Source organism: Phyllopteryx taeniolatus, chromosome 1, assembly GCF_024500385.1.
Source record: "Phyllopteryx taeniolatus isolate TA_2022b chromosome 1, UOR_Ptae_1.2, whole genome shotgun sequence".
In the NCBI taxonomy this organism is placed as follows: Eukaryota; Metazoa; Chordata; class Actinopteri; order Syngnathiformes; family Syngnathidae; genus Phyllopteryx; species Phyllopteryx taeniolatus.
Window position 1 is genome coordinate 50,672,008 of NC_084502.1, and position 15,262 is coordinate 50,687,269.

At 42.4% G+C, this 15,262-nt stretch overlaps 1 protein-coding gene across 2 annotated transcripts in view; it reads left to right on the top strand.

Moving 5' to 3' along the window:
* The first annotated feature begins 209 nt into the window (after positions 1-209).
* Positions 210-15,262, top strand: part of LOC133465322 (tyrosine-protein phosphatase non-receptor type 7-like) — a 33,527-nt gene continuing 18,474 nt past the window's right edge. Inside the window, exons 1-5 of one of the 2 annotated variants that reach the window (XM_061748039.1) lie at positions 210-404; positions 1,698-1,736; positions 4,977-5,080; positions 10,662-10,801; positions 11,114-11,508. The gene's annotated coding sequence lies outside the window, so the exon portion shown is untranslated. The remainder of the gene's footprint in view (positions 405-1,697; positions 1,737-4,976; positions 5,081-10,661; positions 10,802-11,113; positions 11,509-15,262) is intronic. The other variant, XM_061748038.1, reaches the window with a different exon arrangement.

Consider the following 15,262-nt stretch of genomic DNA (forward strand, 5'->3'; position numbering starts at 1 on the left):
CCAACTATCTCTTCTTGGCAATCACCTTGCGTCACCAAGGGCCATGCCTTATCGTCATCTGAAACCCAAGTCAGACCAAGCTGGACATGCTGCTGTTACTGTATGTCTCATCTTCATACTTGGTGGACCAGTTGGTCATCACAACCTCAGGATATCCGTGTGTGTATGTGTGTGCGCGTGCACATGCAGGCGCACTAATGCCGCGAGCAGGTTAGTCTTCCTTCCCTCATCCCAAGAGAGAGAAGAGCGCAGTTACTCCATTCACGCTCATGCTCCTTGCCGAGGGGAACGTGCAGCCTTGGATAGTTGTGTACATTTGCAAGTGTGGTGCAGAGAAGGAAGTGGCTGACAATGTCGAAAAACAGCCTTCGAGAGGAGCGCATGTCAAAAGAAGCGACTTGAAGGTAAGAAACTCAGTAAAAGATTTCCACAATCAACATTTTGATCAGATTTGATAGGAATAGAATAATTGAAAGTGTAACTTGACAGTTTAGTTTTCATGCTCATGGTTGGTTGAAAAGAAGTGTGTTCAGTGACTGTAATGACTGTGTTCATTACAGTGAAATGAAAAGTAGGCTAATCTGCAACAAGTATCACTTTTATATCCCCAACAGGCTTAATAGAGTAGTGTATATCAAGTTAGAAAAGCAAAAGAAGTATACCTGACTAAACTATATCTAATAACAATACTACTTTTAAGACTTCTCGTAAGACAGTTTCCCACAGGGCTGGACGATATGACGAAAATAAAATCTCAGCTTTTAACTGATTTCTCCCCCAGTGTATGGAAACAAAAACATTTTTTCTTTACCGATAATGTTTGAAGAAGTGCTTCCTCTAGGGGGGTGGGGGGGGGAGGGGTAATGTATTTTGGAAACACGAGCCTTAGTAATATAATTATAAATCAACTTTTTTTTTTTCACTGAGTAAAATGAGCCATCATACTGCATGGATCGGCTGGTCCGTATGTCTGCTGTCGGAAGAGTACAACACACCCCGCACAATCGTCTTCTCATGTAGAGCTGTATATGTGAGTAAAGCGACATTGGTAAAATATTTTATAACATTTTAAAAAAATAATTATAATTTAAAATTGAGTGAAAATAAAAAAATGATAGATACGTTATCTACAATGCATGTGTAATCTATTTTTTTTCTAATATGCATATTACATTAGATACAACATCATTGTAACACAGTGAAATGTTCATTAGCAGATGCAAAGAAGCAGTAAACTGTAGTTTAATATGGCTTATGGGAATCCTAAATTATGGAGTATAAATAATAATCACAATGATAATGTATGTTTTAAAACAATTCACATGCTTTGTTTAGACAATTTGAACTGTAACTCAACAAACAACTAGGGTTCAAGATTTGATATATAAAGGAGTGAAAAAAATTGTATTTTGATTGGATATTAAAAGCAAGAAAAATGTTAGCCATCAGTACAACAAATAATAATTATAAAAAAAGCATAGATTAGGCCAATGCAGACACCGACAGAGTAGGTTTAAGGTCTACAAATGAGCCACTGTAGAACAATCACAAAGACCCCCTCCAAAAGGGATTATGATGTCTCCAGGAGTTTCAGTGTTTAGAGTGACAAGATACAGGGGAGTGGTATCTGATACAGATGTGGAATTATAATAATCATAATTCATCCATCCATTTTCTTTGTATTTTATCCTCCCTAGGGTCACAGGTGAGCTTGAGCCTACCCCAGCTGACTTTGGGTGAGATGCAGAGTACACCCTGAACTGGTTGCCAGCCAATCGCAAAACACAAACAAACAACCATTCACACTTACATTCACGGGACACGGGAATGGATTTTGGTTATAGCTCCCTCTCATTCCCAGAGAGATTTATCCCATTCCCTCCCAATCGAGATTGTTTAAAAAAAAAAAATGCCCCCCCCTTACTGCCACAGAAGTTGATACAATTCCTTCCCAATCCATCCATCCATTTTTTTGCACTCCTTATCTTCACCAGGGTTGCGGGCCCCCTCTCAATCCCTAGCCAAAATTTTACAGAATCCAACTCCCATACCCCCCAAAAACACCCTTTTTTAAATTATATTTTTTCTCCCAGTCAATCTTGCTCCGTTTTTATTACAACCCCAATTCCAATGAAGTTGGGACGTTGTCCATCCATCCATCCATTTTCTGAGCCGCTTCTCCTCACTAGGGTCGCGGGCGTGCTGGAGCCTATCCCAGCTGTCATCGGGCAGGAGGCGGGGTACAGCCTGAACTGGTTGCCAGCCAATCGCAGGGCACATAGAAACAAACAACCATTCGCACTCACAGTCATGCCTACGGGCAATTTAGAGTCACCAATTAATGCATGTTTTTGGGATGTGGGAGGAAACCGGAGTGCCTGGAGAAAACCCACGCAGGCACGGGGAGAACATGCAAACTCCACACAGGCGGGGACGGGGATTGAACCCCGCACCTCAGAACTGTGAGGCTGACGCTCTAACCAGTCGCCCACCGTGCCGCTTGGGACGTTGTGTTAAATATAAATAAAAACAGAATACAATGATTTGCAAATCATGTTCAACCTATATTTAATTGAATACACTACAAAGACAAGATATTTAATGTTCAAACTGATAAACTTTATTGTTTTTAGCAAATAATCATTAACTTTGAATTTTATGGATGCAACACGTTCCAAAAAAGCTGGGACAGATGACAACAAAGACTGAGAAAGTTGAGGAATGCTCATCAAACACCTATTTGGAACATCCCACAGGTGAACAGGCTAATTGGGAAGAGGTGAGTGCCATGATTGGGTATAAAAGGAGCTTCCCTGAATAGCTCAGTCATTCACAAGCAAAGATGGGGCGAGGTTCACCTCTTTGTGAGCATGTGCGTGAGAAAATAGTCGAACAGTTTAAGGACAATGTTCCTCAACGTACAATCGCAAGGAATTTAGGGATTTCATCATCTACGGTCCATAATATCATCAAATGGTTCATATAATCTGGAGAAATCACTGCATGTAAGCGGCAAGGCCGAAAACCAATATTGAATGCCCATGACCTTCGATCCCTCAGGCGGCACTGCATAAAAAATCGACATCAATGTGTAAAGGTTATCACCACATGGGCTCAGGAACACTTCAGAAAACCAATGTCAGTAAATAAAGTTCAGCGCTAAATCCGTAAGTGCAACTTGAAACTCTACTATGCAAAGCAAAAGCCATTTATCAATAACACCCAGAAACGCCGCCGGCTTCTCTGGGCCCGAGCTCATCTAAGATGGACGGACGCAAAATGGAAAAGTGTTCTGTGGTCCGAGGAGTCCACATTTCAAATTGTTTTTGGAAATTGTGGACGTCGTGTCCTCCGGGCCAAAGAGGAAAAGAAACATCCGGATTGTTATGGACACAAAGTTCAAAAGCCAGCTTCTGTGATGGTATGGGGCTGTGTTAGTGCCAATGGCATGGGTAACTTACACATCTGTGAAGGCACCACTAATGCTGAAAAGTACATACAGGTTTTACAGAAACATATACTGCCATCCAAGCAATGTCTTTTTCATGGACACCCCTGCTTATTTCAGCAAGACAATGCCAAACCATATTCTGCACGTGTTACAACAGCGTGGCTTCGTAGTAAAAGAGTGCGGGTACTAGACTGGCCTGCCTGCAGTCCAGACCTGTCTTCCATTGAAAATGTGTGGCGCATTATGAAGCGTAAAATACGACACCGTAGACCCCGGACTGTTGAACAGCTGAAGTTGTACATCAAGAAAGAATGGGAAAGAATTCCACCTACAAAGCTTCAACAATTAGCGTCCTCAGTTCCCAAACATTTATTGAATGTTGTTAAAAGAAAAGGTGATGTAACACAGTGGTAAACATGACCCTATTCCAGCTTTTTCGCAGCCATAAAATTCTAAGTTAATGATTATTTGCTAAGAACAATCAACAACAAGTTTATCAGTTTGAACATTAAATATCTTGTCTTTGTAGTGTATTCAATTAAATATAGGTTGAACATAATTTGCAAATCATTGTATTCTCTATTTATTTATGTTTAACACAACGTCCCAGCTTCATTGGAATTGGGGTTGTAATATCTCGAAAGTCATAGTTCCCGCTCCCGGTGACTAGCTTCCCCTCCTGCCCAAAACCTTGATTAATAGTGAAATTTACTCGCATCCCTCGGGACCCGGTGGGAATCCCGAAAAAATGTCAGCCTCTACTTCACATATACAGACAATTCATAGTCTTCAATTAAGAAACATGTTTTTGGAATGCGAGACAAAGACAGAGTACCCTGAGAAAACCCACGCAAAGCACTGGAAGAACATGCAAACTCACATGAAGGCTGGAGCAGGGATTTAAACCCTCAACCTCTGAACTGTGAGGCAGATGTGCGAACCACTCATGCTCTGATATTGATGATGATAATAATAATAATTAATTAATTAATTACATCTGCAAAACTTCCCTTGAGATAGTTTTGATTTTCTATGTTGTTTGCTTCAGGGTAACACAAAGTCAATGCAAAGAAAATGCTAGCTCGATCTAGCAACACGTTTTTATGTACGTTTAACATGACTTTTAGTCCAGTTTTGAACACTCGGACAAGCATTTTTTATAAGCCCTGTATTTTTGTTTATATCATTTTACACTTTGCGTCGTACATCACGTCATGTTGGCACTACCCACTGACAAGGCTAGCAGCTGGCTCCATTGGCATGTGATGTGACATTCCCACTGTTGGTGCCAGGTTGTGGGATGTGACGTGAATAACTTAACAAGCATCTCGTTTCTCACCAACGCCTGGAGCTCGTCTCTTATTCGTGTTGTGACTCATTTTCTTCTTCTTATATCACCTAAACTCCTCATATCAGAATAATCTGAGTGAGAAAATCAGGACATGTCTATTCATGCTGCCTCTTCTCTTTTTTCATCTCTTGTGATCACTTTGTTTCACGTTTCTTCTTGCCCTGCTTTGTGCAGGTTAAGACATTTGCTGGTGGCCTCTTTCTGTTGATGGTGAAGACCGATCCTAAGACCAACAATGTGCTGACCGTCACATCATCATCATGGTTGGCAAGTAGCTGGTAAGGCTCATCCACTATTGACTTTACAAGACGACTAAGGAAATCATCTTTTCAGACTGTTGCCATTGTTCACTGCGGGAAATGTACTTTTCATACCAGCACAAAAAAGTTAACCATTTTATGATAAAAGTTTAATAAAGTAAATGTACTCAACCTGTGAAGCTGCCCGACAGCTTTAACAACAACATAGTTTTGTGGTTGCATCTTTGAGTAATTTTATGTTTACCTACTTTAGCATCTGCTTGTTACGCACAAACCGATTTTCAAAATATTTTAAAATGTGAGAGAGCTCACAAATAATAAAAAATGTGCATGTTGTCTTACTGCTCCTATATCATGAGTTCTACTGGAGATTACCAACTCAGGCCACTGCGCACATCACCATATATTCACCCACAATTGGGAGGCTCCTCCCATAAACTAGATGTCTGTCATAGTACCAAGACTGACCATTGAGAGGCTGCATGATGCCACACCGCACCCAGACTGTCCAAAAATATAAATAAGAAGAAAGAGTAGTAGTAGAAGAAGAAATAGAAGTTTGGCTAACTCTTAACTGTCTGGTAATGACATTGCAGTTGCAAACTCTTCTCCTCATCATCTTTATTGAGGTGAATGATTTGTGAGACACATTATACAGACAGACTCTAAATTGCCCGTAGGTGTGAATGTGAGTGTGAGTGGTTGTTTGTTTGTATGTGCCCTGCGATTGGCTGGCAACCAGTTCAGGGTGTACCCTGCCTCTCGCCCAAAGATTGCTGGGATAGGCTCCAGCACACCTGCGACCCTAGTGAGGAGAAGCGGCACAGAAAATGGATGGATGGATGTTGTGACGTTGTGTTAAACAAATAAGACCAGAAGACAATGATTTGCAAATCATGTTCAACCTATATTTAATTGAATACACAACAAGGACAAGATATTTAATGTGCAAACTGATAAAGTTTATTGGTTTTACCAAATAATCATTAACTTGGAATTTTATGGCTGCAACACGTTCCAAAAAAGCTGGGACAGGTGGCAAAAAAGTTGAGGAATGCTCATCAAACACCTGTTTGGAACATCCCACAGGTGAACAGGCTAATTGGGAAGAGGTGGGTGCCATGATTGGGTTTTTTTCATTCACAAGCAAAGATTGGGCGAGTTTCACCTCTTTGTGAACAAGTGCGTGAGAAAATAGTCGAACAGTTTAAGGACAATGTTCCTCAATGTACAATTGCAAGGAATTTAGGGATTTCATCATCTACGGTCCATAATATCATCAAAAGGTTCATAGAATCTGGAGAAATCACTGCATGTAAGCGGCAAGGCCGAAAAGCAACATTGAATGCCTGTGACCTTCGATCCCTCAGAGGGCACTGCATCAAAAACCGACATCAATGTGTAAAGGATATCACCACATGGGCTCAGGAACACTTCAGTAAACCATCCATCCATCCATCCATTTTCTGAGCCACTTATCCTCACAAGGGTCGCGGGAGTGCTGGAGCCAATCCCAGCTATCATCGGACAGGAGGCGGGGTACACCCTGAACTGGTTGCCAGCCAATCGCAGGGCACATATAAACAAACAACCATTCACAATCACATTCACACCTACGGGCAATTTTAGAGTCTTCAATTAACCTACCATGCATGTTTTTGGGATGTGGGAGGAAACCGGAGTGCCCGGAGAAAACCCACGCAGACAAGGGGAGAACATGCAAACTCCACACAGGCGGGGTCGGGGATTGAACCCCGGACCTACGAACTGTGAGGCAGACGCTCGAACCAGTCGGTCACCGTGCCGCCTTCAGTAAACCAATATCATTAAATACAGTTTGGTGCTACATCCGTAAGTGCAACTTCAAACTCTACTTTGCAAAACAAAAGCCATTTATCAACAACACCCAGAAACGCCACCAACTTCTCTGGGGCCGAGCTCATCTAAGATGGACTGATGCAAAGTGGAAAAGTGTGCTGTGGTCCGATGAGTCCACATTTCAAATTGTTTTTGGAAATTGTGGACGTCGTGTCCTCCGGTCCAAAGAGGAAACGAATCATCCGGACTGTTATGGACGCAAAGTTCAAAAGCCCGCATCTGTGATTGTATGGGGCTGTGTTAGTGCCAATGGCATGGGTAACTTACACATCTGTGAAGGCACCATTAATGCTGAAAAGTACATACAGGTTTTGCAGATACATATGCTGCCATCCAAGCAATGTCTTTTTCATGGACACGCCCCTGCTCATTTCAGCAAGACAATGCCAAACCACATTCTGCACGTGTTACAACAGCGTGGCTTCGTACTAAAAGAGTGCGGGTACTAGACTGGCCTGCCTGCAGTCCAGACCTGTCTTCCATTAAAAATGCGGGGAGCATTATGAAGCGTAAAATACGATGACGGAGACCCTGGACTGTTGAACAGCTGAAGCTGTACATCAAGCAAGAATGGGAAAGAATTACACCTACAAAGCTTCAGCAATTAGCGTCCTCAGTTCCCAAATGTTTATTGAATGTTGTTAAAAGAATAGGGGGTAAACATGACCCTGTCCCAGCTTTTTTTGGAATGGGTTGCAGCCATAAAATTCTAGTTAATGATTATTTGCTAAAAACAATACAGTTTATCAGTTTGAACATTAAATATCTTTGTAGTGTGCTCAATTAAATATAGGTCGAACATGATTTTCAAATCATTGTATTCTGTTTTTATTTATGTTTAACACACCGTCCCAACTTCATTGGAATTGGGGTTTTACTTTATTTATTCCTGTCAACTTTTACGCCACCACATTTCATGAATAAAATTTATACATTTACTTCAAAACATTTTGCCGAACCATCTTCGTTACTACAAAATAAAATATGAAGAAATTGTTCATAGAAGTAATGCCTAAACACAGTTAGTGTGTGTGTGTGTGTCTCTCTCTCTCTCTCTCTCTCTCTCTCTCTCTCTCTTGCTTAAAGGTTGTATGTTTATGTGACTTTTTTTCTTTGCCATCAAAGGTAACACAAAAAAGCCAAAGAAAAATATAAATACACTTGTGGAGTTAATCCATGAGATGCTCACTGAGCTGAAGTTTGAGTTGTTTGACTTGATTTAACATATCTATTAAAAGAAGCATATTATGCATTTTTGCTCACAATTTAAAAAAAATTCCAGGTATCTTAATTAAAGCTCTCTGAGATTATTTTGTCAAAATAGACAAAAGGTTAAGAATTACAGGACATCTCATTCACTTGTCACACTCACTTGATATTACTCTGTTTTTGGGGGGGTTTGTTGCTATATTTAGACAATTTTCCGACCCAAAAAAGTGACTAGCAACAATTGTAGCAAGCTTTTCGAGACGGAATAATGAATATTACAGTTACGTTTGTTCTTTATTAATGTGTTATTTCAAGTTAATGTGCTTGTGATGATGTAAGAACGTATTAATACTGTACTATATACTCATGATTATAGGCTTCTAGCTTCGAAACTCACTAGCACATGAGAAGGTTAGTACTGTATTCAACAACAGAAACACGCCCTACGTGAAGTGTAAACACACAGAAAACACTGGCGCTCGAACTGGCATCATGCATGTAGTGACACAAGACATCAGCGTTGCTCATGAGAGGAATAACTGTGTTGTTGAGTAAGGTGGTGTGGGCGAGCTGACTTCCTGTTGTGAGTAAACTCTCTTCCGATGGAGACGCGCCGAACATCTTTTCTGTTTCGTTTCCTGTTTGGCAGTTTCACCACGTCATCTTCCGCCCCAACTTGTTGGCCAAATCAATTTCCTATAGCCCTTATCTTGTTCAAGTCTCTCCATGCTGACTGTAGACAAAAGGTGGGTAAACCCTGAACTGGTTGCTAATCGGGGTGTCAAACTTGTTTTCATCGCGGGCCACTTTGTCGTTGCCCTCAAGGGGCTGGTTATAATGCTGAAACCGCAGAAATGTATAATTACAAAGGGGTGTGACAGTTTGCCAAAAATCACTTTTTAGTCTGCACTTTTTTAAGGTCATTATTTGGTTCACATTTGGTAGAGTAAGCGAACAAATTGCAAAACACAAAAGTTATTTTCTTTTGTGAAACATACAGATTTAATGACATTTAAAATGAAACATCTACAATTTAAATGTTTTCTGTTTAGGAAAGTACAACAATAGTTTGTCTTCTTTTTTGGAAATGAATAATGGAGACAAATGCAAAAGTAATAGTTAACAGTGTGGATTATGCTATAAAACCTATAATAATGGCATTTGTTATTGCTATGGCTCAATTTGAAGATCAGCCAGGGAGAGGGTGTTTAAGTGCTCCAGGAAGTTGTTTGTACCGTGCTTTTTTTTCCTTTTCTTTTTTTTCGTGCTGCACTGACATTTGACGTTTTGCGAAAACCATATGGTTAACCACGACATCTGCTAATCCAAACCTAAACTGTATTGTGTTTGTTTACAGATGCGGCGTGTAGCTACAGCACAAGGCAGTTATACTTCCTGTCTCTTGCCTAATATGTGTAATAATAATCATCGTAATGATACATAATTACATTAGATTATTATAATTTTTATTTTGGGTAACTAGTTATTCTGCCCTCCCTGAATGTTTTGCACTCAGTTCGACAGATAGTGAACAGTTCTCCAACTGCCTGCGAATATTCTCATTCCTCTAGTTAAAATTGATTGTAACTGAACTGTTCTGGGCGGCACGGTGGCCGACTGGTTAGAGCGTCAGCCTCACAGTTCTGAGGTGCGGGGTTCAATCCCCGTCCCCGCCTGTGTGGAGTTTGCATGTTCTCCCCGTGCCTGCGTGGGTTTTCTCCGGGCACTCCGGTTTCCTCCCACATCCCAAAAACATGCATTAATTGGAGACTCTAAATTGCCCGTAGGCATGACTGTGAGTGCGAATGGTTGTTAGTTTCTATGTGCCCTGCGATTGGCTGGCAACCAGTTCAGGGTGTACCCCGCCTCCTGCCCGATGACAGCTGGGATAGGCTCCAAGCACGCCCGCGACCCTAGTGAGGAGAAGCGGCTCAGAAAATGGATGGATGGATGAACTGTTCTGGTTGCATTGGAAGATGTTTTGCCTCACATCCGAGCAGGCTTCATCAATTCATGCACACCATCTAGGACAGCTGTACTCTGAGTGCTGGTGTCGAAACCCAGCTATTTATCCCCTTAGTAAGAGGCACTCCCTAACCACAAATGGTATCCCTCGGGGATGCAAAACGACAGTTTTTAAATGTCTTGAAGCGAGGCCTCTGCCCACCAACAACAGTTTTTTGGGTAGAATCACCTTCGTTAATATTCCGTTCAGTTGTAACAATGGTGATTGAGAAACCTGACAGCCAAAAAGTGGCTGTGCTTGTTTGTTACTACTTGTATATTTCTTAGAGGCTACATTATTGAGTCTGGCATTGTATGTGGGGGGTAAGTGGTGTTGTAAGCCTCCTCCTACGTATTCAACCTTAATTTAGATGACATCTCTCACCTTTTCAAGCCATGTCTTCTCTGTCAGTTCTCCAACTGAGAGACAAAATCTGCTTGTTTCCACTTTTTTATTTGACTTCCAGTTTAGGTTTAAATGAATGTCAAGAAAGAGGTTTACTCACAGGTGTTTGTTGGATGAAGCTTCCTTGAAACCAACAAAGTGTAGCAGAGGGTGATGAGGCACTAAGGCCCTGGTTGAGGAACACAGGTGGGCTGGAGAAGACAAGGCAGAGAGCTGGTGAATACTGTGTACCACGTGTCAAGGTCTGTGGTTTGGTTTGGTTTGTGTTTGGTTTAGTTTCATATTTTCCCTGTGTCCCATGTTTTTCATGTCTTGTGTGCTTATTTAGTTATTGTGTCCACCTGTTCTCGTCAACCTTCTGCCTTGTGTCGACCAATCAGCTCCCTCCAGCCACTCGTGTCTTGTCCAGGTGTTCCTCGTTGTCTCGTCAATTTGTGTGTATTTAGTTCCCTGGTTTCTTTCAGTCCTTGTCGGGTCATTGTCAGTTGCCATTGTCATATGTCAAAGGTAATCTTGTCTCACCCCATGTTTCCATATCCTGTCATGTTGATTAGTGGTCTGGAAAGGATGGGCAGCGGACGCAGAAAACCAGCTGGAGGACATCTTGCTACGGGCACACACTGCGCATGCTGAGACAAATTCCTAATGTCCCTGCCACCAGAACCGTTGGGAAATGAGGAAAAATGTCCGACTGACCCCTGGATGGCAAGCGACTCTTGAAGTGTGTCCCCACCTCAACACTTCTGGATGCAAGGCAATTGGAACAAACAACTTGCCATCAGGAACCCCTCCCAGAGCCTGGATGTCCCTCACCACCTTCTTCTCTATCTCCCACTGAAGTGCTCCCACCACCCGTGTCCCAGGTAGAATAGTCTCCACAACAGGCTGTACAGCAGATGGACCTTGCAGCCTAAACAAGGCGTCGGGTTTACTGTTTCGACCCGGGGCGGTAAGTGATGACGAAATTGAAACGGGTAAGGAACAGGGCCCAACGTGCTTGACGGGGGTTGAGTCTCTTTGCAGTCTGGAGGTAAGACAGGTTATTGTGTTCGGTGAAAAGTTGAAAAGGTTCCCTAGCACCCTCCAGAACCTCTGCAAGTGCTTCCTAGATGTTGGAGTTGGCCAATCAACCACAGCCTGGACCTTGCCTGGATCGGCTCGAAGCTGCCCCTTCTCAACGATGAACCCCAAAAACTGTACCGATTCCGCATGGAACTCGCACTTCTCTCCCTTAACGTAAAGACGATTTTCCATCAAGGGCTGCAACACCATACGGACATGTTAGCAATGTTCATGTAGATCCCTGGGATGTCGTCCAAGTACACAAAACAAAAAACATTCATCATGTCCCGCAGCACATCATTAATAAGACACTGAAACACAGCGGGCGCATTTGTGAGTCCAAAAGGCATGACCAAATACTCAAAATGACCTAATGGAGTATTGAACGTGATCTTTCACTCATCTCCCTCCTTTATCCACACCAGGTGATAGGCGTTGCGCAGATCTAATTTTGTGAACATGTTTGCCGATTGCAGAGGAGCAAATGCCGAGTCCAACAGCGGGAGAGGATACTTATTCTTTATTGTGATGTCATTGAGACCCCGGAAATCGACACAGGGTTGCAGGGTCTTGTCCTTTTGATTGATGAAGAAAAATCCAGCGCCAACTGGCGACGACGAGGGACGAATCAACCCGGCACCTAGCGAAGTTGAAATATAATTCTTTAATGCATCTTACTCTGGCTTGGAATAGGGCTGGGCGATATAGACAATATTTCATATCTCGATATTCATCACAGATATCCCGATAACGATACAATAATGATATCACTATGGGTTCAGTGAAAACTAAGATTTTTTTTTAAAAAAAAGCTAAATATCAATTCAAAAGGATGTGGAAAGTGCAGTTTTTTTAAATTACAACATACTGACAGTCATCAACATTAACAAAGTCAGCAATAAATACAAAAGAGATTGTAAAGTGCAGTTTTTAAATTAGAACTTACTGACAGTCATCGACATTAACAAAGTCAACAATAAATAAAAAAATAATTCTACTAACATTGTACTGCAACTCTGCTTTAAGGGTTAGTATTTTATGCTGCAATAGAAGCAGGTGAAAGTTGTGCATGTGTGTGTGTGTTAACTGCATCAATGTTTGTTCTGTACCAATTTAGACACACACACATACACCCACGAGATAGAGATATGTCACACCCCGTTTGTGACTGTGTACACGGGTATCATGGTAAGGTATAGCATCTTTAATGTCTTTGTGCCTGGTGGACGTTGACTCAAATGGCGTAACGCTACTGAACGCATCGGCAATCGAACTTTGTTTGGGCATCACTTGGGATGACCGATAAGTTGCCACATTGATTCTCATTGCGTTACACTCCTCATGAAGTTCGCAGTGATGTTGTTTCAAATAGTGAAAAATGTTTGTTGTGCTAACTTGCGTCGTAGCAATTTTCTTCAAGCAAGTCCTGGACAAAATCTCGCTCTCCTGTAAATCCTCTTTTCTAAATCCAAATAACTGAAGATGACTTGTTATTTCCTCCTAAATCTACCAAAGCAGATACTGCACCGAGATTACTTTCTGCAGTTATTTTATTTTAATTGTTTTTGTACTTTTCCTGGAGCGGCGTATGGCTTATGTGTGCCTGGCCCACCCTCCGTCAGATGATTGTCATTGGCTGGCTTTAGCTGTCGATCAACGCAAAACTCAAGAGGGGGTATGTGGTTGGTTGGCCTGAGCTGTACATGCAGCGCGAGCGTGAAAAGTACACATTGTTGGTGTGATACCGTTTATCTTAATATCTTCAATGTTTATATCTAGATTAAGATATGATAATGATATATCGCCCAGCTCTAGCTTGGAAACGTGATGCAATCTAGGACTCTGTAGCGGCGCCTCTGGAATCAACTCTATGGAACAGTTGTATGGATATGGCGGTAGAGACTGAGCGCGATCCTTACTGAACGCCAATCGCAAATCGTGGTACTCTGCCGGTACATTGGCCAAATCGATGTGCTCGTCTTCTTGAACACGGGGAAAGTAGTTAACATGGCAGATTACAGACAATGAGTGACAAAATAGGCTCCAATTCTCAATCTGTAGTTTATCCCTATTAATATCCAGATTATGAAGTTTTAACCACCTTAACCCTAACACAATCGGAGCCTATTGACAGGGCATCACAAAAAATGCATTGACTCGATGTGGTTACCCGAATGCTTTAAATCAGAATAATCAGAATCAGAATCATCTTTATTTGCCAAGTATGTCCAAAACACACAAGGAATTTGTCTCCGGTAGTTGGAGCCGCTCTAGTACAACAGACAGTCAATTTACAGAACACTTTGGAGACAGAAATACATTGACAAAAAACAATTGTGCAAAAAGATGCAGAGTCCTCTAGCACTTAGAGCAGTTCGAATGACTAATATTGCAATAGTCCGGTGCAATGACCATTGTGCAAAGGGCGCTGAGACTTCAAGGAGTGTATGCGGTTTAAAGTGACGAGTAGTGCGATAATCTGGGACAATGGTTGTGCAAATGTTACAGATACTCCTCAATTAGTGTGCAAATGGAGCAGATGCTACTCTGGCATGAGTGGCCAGTATATGCAAATAGTGCAGCATGGTGAGACAACTACAGTGAGTGCACGAGTAATACATAATTGGCCCCACAGAAATGTGACAAAGAACTCAAGTCAAAAAATTGCCAGCTTGTTGTAATGGACTTATAGGTTAGCTGTTTAAGAAGTTGATTGCAAGAGGGAAGAAGCTGTTGGAATGTCTACTAGTTCTAGTTTGCATTGATCGGTAGCGCCTACCTGAGGGAAGGAGCTGGAAGAGCTGGTGACCGGGGTGCAGAGGGTCAGAGAGGATTTTGCACGCCCTTGTCTTAGTTCTGGCAGCGTGCAAGTCCTCAAGGGTGGGTAGGGGGGTACCGACAATCCTTTCAGCAGTTTTGATTGTCCGTTGCAGTCGGATTTTGTCCTTTTTTGTAGCAGCACCAAACCAGACTGTGATGGAAGAACACAGGACTGATTCGATGACCGCTGTGTAGAACTGTCTCAGCAGCTCCGGTGGCAGGCCGTGCTTTCTCAGAAGCCGCAGGAAGTACATCCTCTGCTGGGCCTTTTTGAGGACGGAGTTGATGTTGGTCGCCCACTTCAGGTCCTGAGAGATTGTAATTCCCAGGAACATAGTGAAGCTGGGGACAGTGCCTCTGGATTGGCAGACTGGGGTGGTGGTCCCCTTTTTAAGAAGGGGGACCGGAGGGTGTGTTCCAACTACAGGGGGATCACACTCCTCAGCCTCCCTGGTAATGTCTATTCAGGGGTGCTGGAGAGGTCCGTCGGGAAGTTGAATCTCAGATCCAGGAGGAGCAGTGTGGTTTTCGTCCTGGCCGTGGAACAGTGGACCAGCTCGGGCCCAGAGAAGTCGGTGGCGTTTCTGGGTGTTGTTGATAAATGGCTTTTGCTTTGCATAGTAGAGTTTCAAGTTGCACTTACGGCTGTAGCGCCAAACTGTATTTACTGGTTTTAAATGCAGTGCCGCCTGAGGGATCGAAGGTCACGGGCATTCAGTGTTGGTTTTCGGCCTTGCTGCTTACATGCAGTGATTTCTCCAGATTCTCTGAACCTTGTGATGATATTATGGACCGGAGATGATGAAATCCCTAAATTCCTT